Source organism: Vigna unguiculata, unplaced genomic scaffold, assembly GCF_004118075.2.
Source record: "Vigna unguiculata cultivar IT97K-499-35 unplaced genomic scaffold, ASM411807v1 contig_109, whole genome shotgun sequence".
Lineage (NCBI taxonomy): Eukaryota > Viridiplantae > Streptophyta > Magnoliopsida > Fabales > Fabaceae > Vigna > Vigna unguiculata.
The window spans coordinates 34,386-51,383 of record NW_021010815.1 but is presented as its reverse complement, the minus strand read 5'-3'; the positions used below and the strand labels follow the sequence as shown (position 1 = coordinate 51,383).

The 16,998-nt window shown below is 37.4% G+C and overlaps 1 long non-coding RNA gene across 7 annotated transcripts; it reads right to left on the bottom strand.

The window, feature by feature from the left end:
* Nucleotides 1-214: 214 nt before the first annotated feature.
* LOC114171124 lies at nucleotides 215-4,015 on the bottom strand. Of its 7 annotated transcripts, none has more exons than XR_003601348.1 (7): nucleotides 3,305-4,015; nucleotides 2,958-3,180; nucleotides 2,660-2,805; nucleotides 2,480-2,567; nucleotides 2,203-2,305; nucleotides 1,347-1,470; nucleotides 215-598 (listed from the first exon to the last, which is right to left on the bottom strand). It is a non-coding gene; the product is annotated as an uncharacterized LOC114171124 (long non-coding RNA). The 7 variants fall into 7 exon arrangements; XR_003601350.1 differs by lacking the exon at nucleotides 2,660-2,805 and having other exon boundaries at nucleotides 3,305-3,389; nucleotides 3,564-4,015; XR_003601351.1 differs by lacking the exon at nucleotides 2,660-2,805 and having other exon boundaries at nucleotides 3,305-3,345; nucleotides 3,564-4,015.
* Nucleotides 4,016-16,998: the final 12,983 nt, after the last annotated feature.

Here is a 16,998-nt window from a genome sequence, read left to right as displayed (position 1 = left end):
CTGGTATCCGAGTTATATTGCGGAGGTTGTTTTGTGGAGGGTTTTAACCTCTTCTATTGTTGACTATTATTTTGTGGAGGTTTGAAACCTCCTTTATTTCCAACTATTTTTAATGAAAACAAAATTTTGCAGAAAACAACAAATCAAATATTAAAATGACTAGAACAATTCATGAACAAAGAAAGAAAGAAGAATTGGAAAGAAACATCCAACTTGTATTAACGAAATATGAAAACAACATTACAAAGTTTTGAGAATTTGGGAGCTAGCCCATAGAAGACTTGAAACGTGCATAGAATCATGGAAACAATATGAGAAAACTAAAAACTAAATGATTACACATGGTTCAACTTAACTACTAACTAATTAATCCTAATGGTAACTCAATTAGTAGGTAAATTGACCCTTCAAACTCTTTTATTCAGCTCCAATCCAACTTGAAATTAAAGTGTTTCTTTCTCTTTAACTTGGTAACAACAAGTTGCATGTGTGTTGATTCAGCAGGTTTCAAGTAAGTCTTCAATTGGGAGCAATCAAATCTGCCTGCAATTGTTCCACATGGATTCTTGATCAAACTGCATGTAGTCATATTTGCACCCTGCTATGATCAACATTAGAATTAGCATGAAATCCAACATCATCAAACAATTCAGAAAAGTCATTATAGTTGCATCAACAACATTAATATGCTTCATTTACAACAGATCAAACAAGTATTCTGTAACAAGAAGATTCAACGAAACCAAATTAAAAATATAAAAATAAAAACTGAACGGACTAAGCAAATAAGGAAAACTTGAAAAAGTATCAATGTCTAATTAAGAATGGTGGTCAAATTTTGTGTTGTGTCAATCATCTTATTGCAAATCTGGGACTGAATCTTGATTTAAAATGTCCATTGGACTCCAATCTTTTAAATTTGGCTTTAACTTCATTATCAAAGACAGAACAGAAAACACACAGATGACTAATAACACTCATTTATTGCAATCTAACCTTCATTACCATGTAATAATAACTTTTCAATGACCATTTCTTTGAGATTCAAGTGCACCTTAACCTCGCATAGTTGAAACATGTAAGCAAACTCATTACCATCTAATTTACTTTAAACTAAGCAATAAATTTTACAGAACTTATAAAGAAGATAGTGTATCAACTGGCTAACAAAAAATTTTTCTTCTTCACAAATTTGCTAAATTGTAACTTTCAAGTAAAAGATCAAATGGCTTCCTATGTAACATAGGCATGATATGGAATGCAAGAGAAATAAGCAATTCCCCACTTCACACTAATATGAAAATAGACATTTTTTATGTGATTAACATTGGTAGTAGCTTCCTTACCAGAGTTGTTTCATAATGCACTAAACAAGTGTAGTCTCCTTGTCTTTAATGGTGGATCCATCAGTTGTTTCAGTATAAAGTTTCATCACAGGTTCTTTAATCTGTTTCCAACAGCAGTCTGTTGCTGCAACATGTTCACAGAAATATTGATCAACACATTGATTCACAGAAATAATTTGCAAACAGTTTCCTTCACAGATCATAATTCACAATAATGTTCCTTCCACACAAGATCTCAACCTGTCCATAAAATTTATCACAAGTAAAAGAGGGAAAGTGCATAGCTATAGATATTTATAAAATACCTTCCACATTGGTTGTGGTAAAACAACTAAATTTTTTTGTTTGTTTGTTAATAAATAGTGATGTGTACAATAATTAAGTTACAAATATGTCACACTCAATAAAAAAGGAATGGATAAAGTAAAAGATGCCCAAGATCAAAATGGTTTATATTTTCCTTCAAATGATGCACACTGAATTAAATGCTGTAATTGCAGCACTTGACTATTGATGCCACTACCATTGCAAAAGGATTATTTAATCTATAGATTAAAGAAGAGTTCTTCTTCATTTGACCACTGAATTCTAGAATCGAGTGATTATTTCTTGCAGTGATGTTGTTGAAGTAAAATTAAGGTTGTTACTACCTTTCTGCAGACTTTTATTGCTAAAGGTTTTATATAATATCAAATTAAAATAGAAAGTGAAATACACAAAGCAATTATGATAAATTTTCTGTGAACAAACTTGCACCACAAAACAAGCAATATGTTCATTTGTCTATCAAATAAATCATGAATAAAAAGTAACTTTTGCAGAAGAAATAAATCAGCAGCAGATCTGTGGGACTTACAGGAACGTGAAAGCCTTGCATACAACAAGATACCACCCATTGAGTGACCAATTGCAAGCAATTTTCCATCCCTTGACTGGCATTGAGCTCTTATGTACTCCATCTAATGGTTGAATGTACGAAACCAGCAATTAAAAAACAGATTTATTGATATCATTCAATTTCTTAAGCCAATATTTAGTGGAACAAACAAATAAAGTACACCTAAGAAGTAAAGGAAGAGATAAAAGTAGAACTCTTGCCAAATTAAAAATAAAACATCACAAAGGAATGTCACCTCACCGCTGCAGGTACATCGTTGATTGATTACTTCAGAAGTGCATCTCATTTATTACTTCTGATAAATACAGATGACTCGATCATACCTTATAAAAATAAGTAGATAAAATTTAAGCACTTTTCTTAAAATATCTTATAAATACAAATATTTTAAGATAGAATTGAAAAAGTAATACACCTTTCTTGTCATTATGTTATCTCAAATGCTCATTCAAATGATTTCAGAACTTGGCTTAACTATGTAAACTTCAATTCTCATACTATCACTCTCATTTACCAAGACATCTAGGTGGTAACCACAATCTCTCAAAGAAGCATTTTATTCTGCATTAACAGTAGAAGTGTCTTTAACATTTTACTGACTAAGAATCATAGTAATATCACATCAATATTAACCTCAACAACTTTTTCTAAACAACCAAATGAAAAAGTGATTGTAAAAGAAAGAAAGAGATAAAGAGAAAGTGAGAGGGAACCTAGTGATGGGACCATGAGGCTTGACTTTAACAACTCCTCTTACATTGGCCAAATTCTCAATATCACCCAATGCCTGCCTTGCGAATCTTTCCATCCACTACTTCGTTCTTCTTCTGCTGTTTTTCTCCCCCTATTACTGCCTCACCTAGGAAATCACAACCAAACGACTTGCAGACCACCACACACGATCCCCTCTCATCTCTTAGCTGATTTAAAATGGCTCTGCAATGATTAAATTATAATATTTACATTTGGTTTTAGAAAGGCATTCTCCATTTCAGTACTAAAACCAATTACTAACTTACGTAACTAAAATTCATAGAAAGAAGTTATTAGAATTATATACCTCCTAGTCATTGAGCCACCTTTTGCACTTCGATATATTCCCTTCAGCCATTACAAGCAGATAATATATCAATTTGTTCAAGAATCTACTAGAACAGAACAATTACACTGCCTCAATCAAATACAAACACAGTACTAGAAAACCTTCGCACAGGCTAAATGAAGGGAAATAGAGCAAACCAAATACATATCTTCTATAGGAACCAAAATGAAACACATGTGATTTTTCAAATTATCGAAGATAGGTTAAGTTCAAGTACCAACTTCACTGCAATTCCTAATTTGATGCGAGAGCCGAGTAGTGGCGAAGAGCGAAATCTAGCAACGAAGAGTGGAGAAGCACGAGAATGAATCCGAGCAGGGGCAAGCACATTGTAGTTCGAACCCTAGGTGAGGCGCACAAGGAGGTGGCGTGCGGTGGAGGAATGGCCAACAACTAATGCATGGCGGTTCTGTCAACGTTGATGGTGGACAAGCCTCGCCGGAATCCTAGCGGCGTTTGAGCGCAGTGAGGGGTAAAGGAGGAAGTTGACGCATTCGTTGTGCGGAGTAGAAAAACATCTACACATTTTATTTAGGTGTTGTGTTCTGATTGTCGAGAAGAAGAAGAACTTGAAATTCAAAGAGAAGAAACAGTAAAAGTCTGGGAGGGAAAGTTGAAAAAATTGAGGGAAAGAGTGAAACGTGAAAGATGTAGTATAAGCAATGGAGGAGGTCATAAACCTCTGAAGAAAAACATTAAAACCCCTGCTATTATTTGTTATTGTTAAATTTTTACAGAACCTATCAAAACTATCTTAAGTTATGTTTATTTATGGAGATTTTCGTAATCTCTCCAAAATAACCTCTATTAAATATATTTTTTTTGTAGTGTTTATAGATATTAGGCTAGTAGGTAGATATTGTTGTACTATTGATTAGCATAATAGGAATGAAGGTATTGTTGTACTGTTGATTAGCATAATATGAATGAAAGTGGTGATAGGAATGGATCATAAATGAAGCACGTGGGATTTATTTAATTTTTATGTAAGAATTTATTATATTATTCAGGTAAATAAGGTAATAGTAAATAAAGTACCCTTGGCATATTGTTCATTGTGATGTTTGGTATTAAATGAAGCACGTGGGATTATTGTTGTTTATACTTTTATTAGTCGAGAGTTAATGGGTTTTATTTATCTTTTATGTAAGAACTCGTTATTTATATATATATATATATATATATATATATATATGTATATATATATATGTATGTATGTATATAAATAAAATATAATGCATTTACTTTTAATGTTATAGTATATTATACAATATTGATTTAAATTAAAACAAAGAAAGAAACTATCTTTTAAAATAGATGTAACAGGTTCATTTAAGTTAATTAATATAATATTTATAATATTATAATATTAAAAGTAATAAATTGGATCTATTGTTGATTTTGGAGTCTTCAAAATACATGAATAAGCTCTTGATAATTCAAGTAACTTCTTCTAATGAAGCATGTTTGGGTTATGTGGTAAGTCTCTATCAATTTCAATGCTCCTTTGGTTAGTCACATGTGGAGAATTTGTTATGTGGGTTAATATTAATTTGCATTGGTGCATAGGATTATGTGCTTAAATTGTTAGAGTGTTGCTGCTTATACTTATTTGAGCATGCCTTATTTATAAGTTAGAATTGAATGCTAGCATGGGTTTAAAGGGGGAATATATATATATATATATATATATATATATATATATATATATATATGTATATATATATATATATATATATATGTATATATATATATATATGTATATATATATATATATATGAAATGTGACTGGATTGATTTTATTTTGTTTTGGGTGTTTAAAGGGGGAATATATATATATATATATATATATATATATATATATATGATTTTAAAATGTTTTAATTTTTTAATTTTTTATTTGTATGAGTTATCTACGAAATTCTTCGTATGTAATTTACCTACCTACACAGGTTTTTGTAGGTAATTATGTACGAAAACTTTCATAGGTAATTTATCTATGAAATATTTCGTAGATAACTCGAATATTGGATAACAAATTTTTTAACGAATGCTTTCATAGATAATTATCGACGTTCTAATTTCATAGATAAATTATCTACGAAGTATATTTTCATAGATATAGTTACCTACCAGTTCAATACCTACGAAATTTGCTTCGTAGGTAATTCGTAGAGAATAACACATTATCTAAGAAAATTTTACATATTTAAAATAATAATAAATTAAATAGTACATAAATGGCATACATAGAATTTGAATCATTTGAATTAGTACTTTTTCATGTCATACATGTCAGAATTAAATACCATAAAAGCTCTACTACCCGTATTTATTAAATAATTAATTATTTAATTATTTAAATTTCACGGATTTTATATTTTATAGTTATCGAAAAATATAAAATTTAAGTGAATGTAAGATGTTATCTTTTGAAGAACATTATTTTTATAATGAACATGTATGGAAAGAATTTAAATTTAAGTTGTTCCATGCTTTAGTCCTAGATAAAGGTCGATTACAAGGATTGGATAAGTGTCATGTTAGCAGTATAAAAGAAAAACATTATGCATGTATTTCTAGAGGATGTGTCAAGGTTACATTTCCGGTTAGAAGTAGAGTTAGTGACATCCTACAAGGTAGCTTCAATTGAGAAGTTTAAAAAGAAATTCGAAAAAAAATGTGAAAATACTAATATAATAAATAAATTGAGAGATAGATATGTGTTATAGTCGATTTTTGTGGAGAATAAAACCATTGCAGTGTAGTAACAAAGCACCTGGGGCATGGTGAGTGACACCAATACTTTTTTTTTTAAGCCTCTGCTTCCTCACGACACATGTATACGCCTCTTAGTTTCTTTTAATTTTTATGCCATATTCTTTCTTCACTGGTTAAAACGTTTATGGGATTTTAATAATTTTCACTAGTTAAAACGTTTATGGGATTTTAATAATTTGGTGCAAATCTGATTCCATTTCACAAAACCCTCCCCATCTAAAGAGTTATTAAGAAACAACTAAAATTTCAACTTGCTTTTTTTTTTTCTAACTGTTTTTCTGGGCTTTCAAATCTTGCTAGAAAAAGACTCGATTTTGGTGGAAACCTTTCGTACAAAAAAGCATAGTTTTTTGGATTTGTTTTATTGGAAGTGTGTAGATATAGTGAAAGGAAAGACTCAGATGAGGGGTATGGAGAACGCCCTAAGCAAACAAAATTTTTTCTCCAAGCGGTGTAATAGATTACTAAAGAAAGCCTTCAAACTTTTATTCTTTGTGATGTTGAGCTTGGTCTCATCATTTCTCTCCAAGAGGAAAACCTATGAAGTCCGGACACGCCTCATCAATGACGTGTTCCGTGTTCGATATGTATTGAATACTGATATTTGTGCCACACTTGTATGACACATATTAGTAAGGTGTCTAGTTTGAAAGACATTTTTTTTTATCTTTAACATGATTTTGACATGACTCCAACATAATGTTAATAACCACAAATTCAATGATTTTCTTAAAAACTATAAACTTGTAAATTTATCACATAAGTTTCTATTATGATTATAAAAATAAGGAAAAAAAATATTATATGATCACTACTTTTCAATTATTTTTTTATATTAGATAGATAAATTACATTCATTTTTGTGTTAATTGACAGTGTGTAGTATCAGTAGTGCCTCATTCCTATTAAATATCTTATTTTTGAAAAATCAACTTGTCATTTCAGAGGACTATGAATACTCAGTATATAAATTTACATTTATGTATTGTTGATTATTACTTATGTAATGATATAAATTAGTATAATTATGTACTAATTTGGGTTGTTCCAACAATAATAATAACAATAAAAATCACAATAATAATAACAATAAAAATAACAATAATAATAACAATAACAATAATAACAACAATAATAATAACAAGAATAATAATAATAATAATAATAATAAACAATATAAATAATAATAATAATAATAATAATAATAATAACAATAATAAGAATAAAAAATAATAATAACAACAATGATAACAATAACAATAAAATTAATAATAACAACAATAATAATAACAATAAAAATAATAATAACAACAATAATAATAATAATAACAATAATAATAATAATAATAATAATAATAAACAATAATAATAATTATTATTATTACACTAACAATAATAATAACAAAAAAATAAATAAAAAAATAATAATAATAACAATTTCAATAATAACAACAACAACAACAACAACAACAACAACAATAATAATAATAATAATAATAATAATAATAATAATAATAATAATAATAACAATAATAATTATTACACTAACAACACTAATAATAATAACAACAATAATAACAATAACAATAATATTAAAAAGAATAATAATAATAATAATAATAATAAAATAAAAATAATAATAAAAATAATAATAATAATAAACAATAATAATAATTATTATTATTACACTAACAATAATAATAACAAAAATAATAATAATAATAATAAAAATAAAAATAATAGTAATAATTGCAATTTCAATAATAACAATAAAAAGAATAATAATAATAACAACAATAATAACACTAATAATAATAGAAACAATAATAACACTAATAATAATAATAAAAATAATAATAAAAACAATAACAATAAAAATAACAAATAATAATAATAATAACAACAATAAAAATAAAAATAATAATAATAATAATAATAATAATAATAATAACATTAATAATGGTGATAATAAAAATAATACACAATAACAATAATAAGAATAGATTGTTATGAATTAATGGTTATCAACACCATGCTCCAACCAACCAAGGACTAGTGGAAGTTTTATCTCTCTAACGATAACGTTTTGCGTGTCTCAATCCAGGCTCTTTCTAATCCCTTATCCATTTACAATTTTGTCTTATATTCTTTTTTTGTGATAAGAATTATTTGACTTTATCAATTTTCATCTCCATCTTATTATTTTTTATTTTTATTATGACAATGATTATTATTATTATTTTGATGATTATTATTATTATTATTATTATTTTACATGCTAGTTCTAAACACGCAAAATGTTGTAAAATTTAGATTTGTGACCCTTAATATTACAAGGAATAATTTCTTATATTGGATTTTAAATGTTCAAATACATTTAGATGCAATGGATATTGGGATACCATTAAATAAAAAAATAAAGCATCTAAACAATTAATTTGCTCATGCGACAAAAACATTGTGAAAAGAGATTTCACAAATATTGTTGTACCACACCTAGTCGGCCTAAGCCGAATAATAGCAATTACCATATACATGCTAAGGTACCCAGACTAAAAACCACTAAGAAGTGACATTGATAAAACAAGCCAAAAACAACAATAGTGGCCTAAGCCGTTAAAGGATAATCGGCCTAGGCTGACAACTCCACGAAAATAACCAAGGACTTGGCAAAAAATAGAACATTTCAATAATATTCACCAGCCCACAATAATTGAACTAAGGGCCTGGACTAGGGCATAAGCCCACCTACGGCCCAAGCAAGGGCCCAGCCCATGACGTGGCCAGACATAATTAATAATCTATAAATACGCATGGACCCCATAAATTAAAGGTACACATTCATTACTTCCCCAATCACCAGATTTGACTTTTTGAGAGATTTCGCTGACTTGAGCTTCGAAGTCCCTTCTGCAGGTAACCCTTCCCGGGTCCAAACCGACCAATCCGAGATACCCATAAACGATATACATCAACCGGGAAGAGGCTTACTGAGGAGATGGCAGACCAAGGTAAGGTAATACTTGTGTCTGACAGATCTTGTTTGTTCTCTACAGGAACAATTGGCGCCCACCGTGGGGCACGAGATAGTACTTTACCACTTGCTTTCTCCGAAAATGGTTTCTACCCGCAGTAGAGCAGGAGTTAACAAGCAAGTTGAAGCTGGCCCCTCAGGACCTGCTAACATCACCTCGGATCTGGCCGCCATCCTAGACGATCAAGCCAAGATGCAACAGGAGCTGGCTGACTTGAAGAATTACAACAGGAGCTGGCTGACTTGATGAGATGGAAGCACTACGATAGGAAAATTCTCGCCTAAGGCGAAAAATCGAAGCCGATCCCACCCAAAAGGAAAAGGCCAAGGAAACATCTGATGTCGCAGGGTCCCCAGCTTTCCAGCCTACTGAAGAAGAAAGCGAGTACAATTCTACCCCACACACCTTCACCACTACCCAACAAACTCTCATCCTCTCAGCCTATCCTACTCACTTCCACTCCACCCTCCCAGGAAACACTACGGCTCCCACCCCCGCCGCCACCCTCCCCACCACTCATGTCCCACCCTTCAACATGCCTACCACCCTACACACCACTCATATCCCACCCTACAACCCTCATAACCTCCCTACCACCCATATCCCTCCTCACAACTTCACCTCCACCTTTCCCACCCTCGTCCACCATCCCATCCCTCCTCACCCACTCCCATCTCACCAACCCAGGCGCCGTCACCCTTTCACCGACTTCATCGCCAACACCCCCCCTCCCCACCCAGTAGGAACCCTTCAAGCTGGAGCGTTACACTGGTGAAACCGACCCCGATGAACACCTCAAGGTCTACATCACCCATGTCGCCCTCTACACTTCCCATGATGTCGTCTTTTGCAAAGCCTTTCCTACCACCCTCAAAGGCCCTGCCCTTGAATGGTTTACCACCCTCCCACCATACTCTATCGACAACTTCGACACCCTCTCCCACATGTTTACCACTCACTTCGCAGGCAGCCACCCGCATCAAACTATTACAATATCAATCCTCGGCGTTAGACAAGAACAAGGCGAGATGCTCTAGGAATTTATTGATCGATTCAGTAAGGCTGCCCTCCGCACCCCACACCTCAACCAAGAAATGATACTCCAGTGCATGGCCCTCATTCTTCAACCCGGCGCCTTCGCCAACAACGTCTACCTACACCCACCATCATCCTCGTCCCGACCATCGATGCCCTCCCCGCGATTCTCACCACGATAAACGCCCAAACCAACCCCCAAACTCTAATCCCTAACCGGCTCGCACCGATGTCACCCTTGCCGACCCTCCCCTACGCGGCACTATCAATACCATCTCCGGTGGTTTTGCTAGTGCAGGATCTACCTCATCCGCCAGAAAGAGACACCTCCGCCATATCCAATCCATCAACCACATCACTCATTCTCATCACAGACGCCGCATGCCCCCCATAATCTGCACGAACGACGAATTTCAAGGCCTCGATCACCAGAAAGATGACCTTATGGTCATCACCGTTGAAATAGAAAATTACGCAGTCAAGAAAGTTCTCGTCGACCAAGGCAGCTCCGTCGACATCCTCTATTGGGCTACGTACTAGAAACTTCAACTCCCAGACACCGCCATGGTCCCATATGATGAACCGATTTATGGCTTTTCTAGGGAACAAGTTTCCACCCACAACTATAGTGACCTCCATACCGTCTTTCGCGATGGTGCCCAAACAAAGACAATTCCTATCCGCTTTCTCATCGTCAACGCACCCACATCTTATAACGTCCTCCTCGGCCACCCTTCACTCAACACCCTTGGCGTTGTCGTCTCCACACCTCATTTGGCCATGAAGTTCCCCTCTCCATCTGGCGACATCCTCACCATTCATGGCGACCAACGCCTTGCACGCGAACGCTACATGGCCAGCCTACGCCCACAACTCCTCATCCTGCAAACCAATCACATTGAGCGACCACCCTTCTCTGAGATCGCTCTGTCTGGTGACAATCTAGACCCTAGAGTGGGCCGGGATGTCCGCCTTGAACCTGTTGAAGAAACCAGCCCCCTGGAGCTCCCAAATAGCCGTATCATCAAACTTGGTACTGGGTTAGAACCTGAAGAACGTTACATCATAACATCCACCCTAGTCGGCAACACAAACCTCTTTGCTTGGTCAGCTGCTGACTTGCCTGGAGTTGACCCTCAAGTGGCATCCCACAAGTTATCCATTTACAAGGAGGCCCGGTATGTCTCCCAGAAAAAAACGCAAACTTGGCGAGGAACGACGCCTAACGGCCAAGGCCGAGGCCGATAAGTTACTAAGCGCGGGGTTCATCGAAGAAGCTCACTATACCACTTGGCTCTCTAACATGGTCCTTGTTAAGAAGGCCAACGGCAAGTGGCGGATGTGTGTTGATTACATGGATCTTAACAAAGTCTGTCCCAGAGATGCCTACCCCTTATCCAATATTGACCGACTTGTTGACGTCGCAACCGGTAACAAGGTCCTCGGTTTTCTTGATGCATACTCCGGTTATAATCAAATCCCCATGGCCGCATCCGACATGAACAAAATCGCCTTCATCACAGATGACACTAATTACTTCTACAAGGTCATACCATTTGGCCTTAAAAACGCTGGAGCAACCTACCAACGATTGATGGACAAAGTCTTCAGTCATTTAATGGGCAAATGTGTCGAAGTATACGTTGACGACATGGTTGTCAAATCCCCAAGCCATCACCAGCACGCTCAGGACCTATCAGCAGTCTTTTTCCGCATTACGATAGTACAACCTCCGCCTCAACCCCAACAAGTGCGTATTTGGCGTCGACCACGGTAAATTCCTTGGATTTATGCTCACCCAGCGCGGTATAGAGACTAATCCTGAAAAATGCAATGCGACCATTGAAATGCGAAGCTTCATCACTGTCAAAGAGATACAATGCCTCATAGGCCGCCTTACAACCATTTTCCGCTTCCTTCCCAAACTAGCCGAACAAACCCAACCCATCATACAGCTGCTCAAAAAATTCGCCAAGTTCACGTGGAATGATGATTGTGAACAAATATTCCAAAAGCTTAAAACCACCCTCACCTCACCACCTATCCTCAATAAACTGGATATTCATCAACCCTTATTGGTCTATGTCACCGCCACAGATCACACCGTCAGCGTCGCGCTGGTCCAAGATGTCAGCGGCACCCAACATCCTGTTTACTTCGTCAGCAGAACCCTGCAAGACCCCGAAACCAGATACCAGATGGTGGAAAAGTTGGCCCTATCTCTGGTACACGTAGCCTGCCGCCTACGCCCATACTTCCAAAATCATAACATCATCGTCAAAACTGACTACCCAATTCAGAAGATACTGCAGAAACCAGACCTTGCGGGGCGGATGTCGTCCTGGGCCATGGAGTTATCCGAATTCAACATCCGCTACGAACCTCACGGCCCCATCAAAGCTCAATGCCTTCTAGACTTTGTCAACGATCTCCAACAAACTCCTGAAGAGGACCAATGGACACTTTATGTTGATGGTTCGTCAAACCCGAAGGGAGCAGGTGCTGGCATCGTGCTAGATGTAACATCCCGTCAGGATATTACTAATTTATAAAAAAAAAATAGAATAATTAAAACAACGCATTTAATAATACCTCATTTTCCCAAAAACGCGGGAAAATTTAAAGCTTTATTAATTGAGCTGATAAAATTTAAAACGTCCATTACATAATTAAAACCACAATGTTATTAAGTCACCCATCCGGGTTTACAAATATTTCCAAAAACAGAGTAATACAAGTAAAAGTTTCCCAAGTCAATCCCCTCTTCGCGTCTAAGCTGCGCCTGAGCCACCTGCATCACCAGCATCTGCTCCCGTGTACCGCGCACACGATCATCGCCACACACACGCAGATAGGGTGAGCTTAGCAGATAAAACACATATATATACAAAGCTATAAACATATATATAATAAATCAGTATACATACACATAACATCACTTAAATTAACTTTCCACATTGCCCTATATTTTTATCCCCTCAATTCAATCTCCAATACGTTTATTCGTGTTCTACTTCGGCTGCTGATTACTTCAAGGTGACTTGCTGCCATACCTATCGGCCACAACCGATAGAGCACGTGCGGGAAAACATGCTACGGATCATACACCGCAACGCCAGGTAGAGTTCCCATATACGAACAAAGCCCGTATCGTCCCAAGACTGCCAAACTCGTCAGCCAACAACTGAGGAGGGCAATCTATCTGGACCCATCCGTACTGGCCACAACCAGCACACTCATACCGGCCACACTCACCAACCCGAGCCACAACTCAAAGGTTTCTCGTGTTCATCCGCCATCCCGAGCCACAACTCAAGAGATGCTATTCCGAGCCACAACTCAAGGAATACCACGTGCTTTACCCCTATCCCGAGCCACAACTCAAGGGATACGTTCCGAGCCACCACTCAAGGAACTCCAGCAACCCCACCTTTGAAGCATCACCAAAAGCCTCGTAGATCATGCCTAGAGAATCAACAACACCAATACTGATGCAGTAAAAATCGTCTGGCGGGGGACACGTACCGCCAGGCACTGCCGCTTCCAGACCGCTTGGAATTTATGATGAGTCGAACCTTGGCTCACATTCAATAATCAACTTTTGGGAATTTAATATTATTTTTGCGCTTACAAATTTGATATTAGTTGCATCAAATTTATTATTGGATATTCTTGAGTCTAATAATGCAAGTGTAATTTAATTTAGGTCCTTAAGGTGTAAATAATGAATCTTTTAATTCATAAATTAAGTCCCAAAATAGGAATTTTGGAGATAAATAGTTCAGGTACTAAATGCACCCCCAATTCTCATGTTTACACCCCTTTTTCCAAATGGAATATCTATTATTAAAATAAAACATTTCTGGAGCTAGTTGCACCCCCTGTTTTCAGGTTTACACCCCCTTTTGTAATAGAAATTCATTTTTGTTCTGCACCCTTCCTTTTTACTAAGCTACACCCCTAATGTCACTTAAACTCTAGTCCACCAGATTTCGCCACGTGGAAATCCTCCACTTACTAAGTTAACCAATGACAGATTGCCACATCATCAATCCTCCACTAACTCAAATCACCAATCAATGTTTGCCACTTCATCGTCTCCTTCCCAACACAAACCCTAACCCTAATCTCTCTTTCTCTCTCTTCCGCATCAACCCACTCCATGCCGCAGCCGCAGCCGCCACCCCCGACTCCGGCCGTCACCGCACCTCCGTCGGCCATCCTCCTCCGCGCCAGCCACCACCTGCTCGCACAACATCTCTGGCGCCAACTTTCGACAACCCCTCGCGCCACCGTCTTCTACGCCGTGCCGTCACCCTCCATCACGCTACCACCACTACTGCGCGCACCTCGAAACTCCTCGGACCATCAACCCGTCCACCACACGAAGCCCCACCGTCTCCGCAGTCGTGTTGCTGGAACCACCACTACACTCGTCTATCTCCATCACGCTTCGTCTTCTCCATTTGGTCATGCTGCTAGAACCTCCATTGATGCCACCGGACTGTTCAATATCTCCGGCAGCACCTGTACCAACACCTCCGCATCCTCCCGTGTGATCTGCCTTACACCATGCCAGAACCGCAGTTCGTTTCACGCATCGAACCACCCCCGCGGCACCAAGCTCAACACTTTCATGGTAGCGCCACCATCGAAGCCATGGAAGCCACCGCGAGTTCGCCATGGAAGCCACCACGAGTTCGCCATGAGCCTCGTCGGAAGTACATTCTGTGTCATCGCAAACCCATTACGGCAGCTCGCCACCATGAGGAAACCCTAACCATGGAGGGACTCACGAGGAAACCCTAATTTTGGGAAGAGAAAGCGCTGCCACATGTCCGCTTCTCAATGGACAGTCCAAAAAGTCAGACTGGTTAACCAATCAACTCTGAGCAAGGATTGGTCAACCTGGGTCAATTTGTCTATTTTACGTTATACTTGGCAAGTGATTCCTCTACAGGAACCCTAAATGGCCTAGCAAGGAAAAGGTAGTCTGGCGGTAGTTCACCACCAACTAGTCTAATTCTGGAAATTTCCCAGAATCACAATCTTTAAAAATGGAATATACAAATCCTACATAATCATACCAAATTCAGCATACCAATCAGAATTAAATTAATCAACGCATGAATTACCCTATTTAGCATGCCATTCAAATTAAAAATAAAGTCAACGCGTAAAAGCTCCCCTAACCTGGTTCCTTAGCTTAAATTAGAACAATTTGATGAAGCTCTCCCTTGATCACCAATGGCCACCCTTGGTTTCCCTCAATTCTGCCTTCAACTCCCTCACGTCAGCCCCTCTCACTCACCCTTGCCTCTGTTTTTCTAAGTCTAGGTTCAGCCTTGCCAAAACCTTGCTTAAACTCCAACTTTTTCCTTTTAAACTAGTATTTTAGGTTACTTAAAAATATTAAAACGAATTTAATTTCATTTACCTTTTAATAACCCTCCATATCTCATCATGAATGAGAATGCAGCCCCCCCTTGGCCGTTCCCATTTCCCTCTAAAGTCACCATTAGCAAAATAAAAACAAGCATAATTTCCATTTAGCCTTTCCAAGGTTTGAACCCATGACCCCATTGTTACCACTCAAGTGCATAACGATTTCAACCAATCATGTTTCATGCTAACCATCACAATTCAAGTATCATAACATACAAGAACATGTTTTCATAAATTTAAACAACAAAACCATAACATCAAAAGTTAGCATACATAGGACTCGAACCCAAATCCTCTCGCACAATCAAAGTGCTCTCAACCATATGAGCTAGCACTTTTCCACGTCTTACCAATCATAATTTAATGTCATAATTATTACCCCTCCCGTATTTATTAATTAATTATTTATTTAATTAATTAAATTCTACGGGTCTTACAATACTCCCCCCTTTTTAAATTTTTCGTCCTCGAAAAAGAGAACTTACCAGTGAAGAGATGAGGATAGGACCGCCTCATGACATCGTCCATCTCCCATGTCATTTCTTGAGTTGCCTCATCCCATAGGACTTTCACGGTTTTGATTTCCTTCCCTCTGAGCTGTTTCGTTTGAGAATCCAAGATTCTCACTGGTCCGGCTCCAATAGTTAAGTCCTCCCGTATCTGCACATCGTCATCCTCCAAGATATGTGTAGGATCGGCTACATATTTTCTCAACTGTGACACATGGAAAACGTTATGCAAGTTTCCCAAGTGTGGTGGCAATGCCATCTCGTACGCTGCAGGACCAATCCTCCTCATGATCTGATATGGTCCGATGAATCGAGGTGTCAGCTTCCTCGATTTAAGTGCCCTGCCAATACCTGCAGTAGGGGTAACTCTGAGAAATACGTGGTCCCCTGCCTCAAACTCAAGCGGCCTCCTCCTCTTGTCCGCGTACGACTTCTGCCTACTCTGAGTCGCGCGCATCCGATCCTGAATCACCCTCACCTTCTCGGTGGTCTGCTGTAAGAACTCTGGCCCAAGAACCACTGCCTCACCATCCTGTTGCCAACACAATGGCGTCCTACATCTCCTACCATACAGGGCCTCGTAGGGAGCCATTCCAATACTGGTATGGTAACTGTTATTATACGTGAATTCTACCAATGGCAACACATCACTCCATGTACCCAGATGGTCTAAAACACAGGTCCTCAACAGGTCCTCCAACGACTGTATAGTCCGCTCAGACTGTCCATCTGTCTGAGGATGATAGGCGGAGCTCATCCTGAGCTGAGTACCCAAAGCATTCTGCAGCGACTGCCAGAACCTCGATGTGAACCTCGGGTCTCTATCTGACACAATACTCGCTGGCAC